We start from the raw sequence: 309 nt of genomic DNA, 5'->3' as shown, positions 1-309 counted from the left end.
CCCTTCCCTCCTGCGCCCTTCGGAGATCATCTCCTACAACACCGGTGTTATCTAAACAGCTTCACAAAGCCATAAAACACAGTTTAGATATCGTTCAACATCTGGCATTAAAATTCGAAAGGGGAGGGGGCGGAATCACCACAGGACTTTGTTTTTACGACCGAATTTAAGTGCTGTCAGGTTGGTTCACTCACGAGTTAACTCCTTCCAACAGCTGGGAGCGTGGCGAGCTAACCTGGCGTATTTTCCTCACCCCTCCTTAAAAAAACCCACAGAGAATCGGCTCATCCAGGCTGTTTTAGTTACTTT

At 47.2% G+C, this 309-nt stretch overlaps 1 protein-coding gene across 1 annotated transcript in view; it reads right to left on the bottom strand.

The window, feature by feature from the left end:
- FGF9 (fibroblast growth factor 9) overlaps positions 1-309 on the bottom strand; it is a 27606-nt gene that overhangs the window by 26149 nt on the left and 1148 nt on the right. The gene's annotated exons all lie outside the window — the stretch shown is intronic.

Source organism: Egretta garzetta, unplaced genomic scaffold, assembly GCF_000687185.1.
Source record: "Egretta garzetta isolate BGI_Z169 unplaced genomic scaffold, ASM68718v1 scaffold98, whole genome shotgun sequence".
Classification (NCBI taxonomy): domain Eukaryota; kingdom Metazoa; phylum Chordata; class Aves; order Pelecaniformes; family Ardeidae; genus Egretta; species Egretta garzetta.
This window is presented reverse-complemented; position numbering and strand designations above follow the sequence as displayed.